We start from the raw sequence: 288 nt of genomic DNA, 5'->3' as shown, positions 1-288 counted from the left end.
TTTAATCCGCTCTCCCAGTGGCAAATCATACCTGTCATCTGAAGCCAATGCCATGGAAGCCATTGTGTATGCAAATACTGTAGTGTTTTTTTTCTTAGATTCATAGGAAGCAAAGCCAAACATAGATCTGCACTTGTTTATAAACTGAAAATATTACTTGATAGGCTGCAAAAAGACCATTCCATCATGAAAGTGTTGGGATAGAAATGACATTCCAAAATTTAACTTTTATAACTTTGTGGATAATCTTCCTATTCTTTATTAGCACAGGCTCCTTCTTGAAATAGC

This window comes from Phaethon lepturus, unplaced genomic scaffold (genome assembly GCF_000687285.1).
Source record: "Phaethon lepturus isolate BGI_N335 unplaced genomic scaffold, ASM68728v1 scaffold45900, whole genome shotgun sequence".
Taxonomy (NCBI): Eukaryota; Metazoa; Chordata; class Aves; order Phaethontiformes; family Phaethontidae; genus Phaethon; species Phaethon lepturus.
This window is presented reverse-complemented; position numbering follows the sequence as displayed.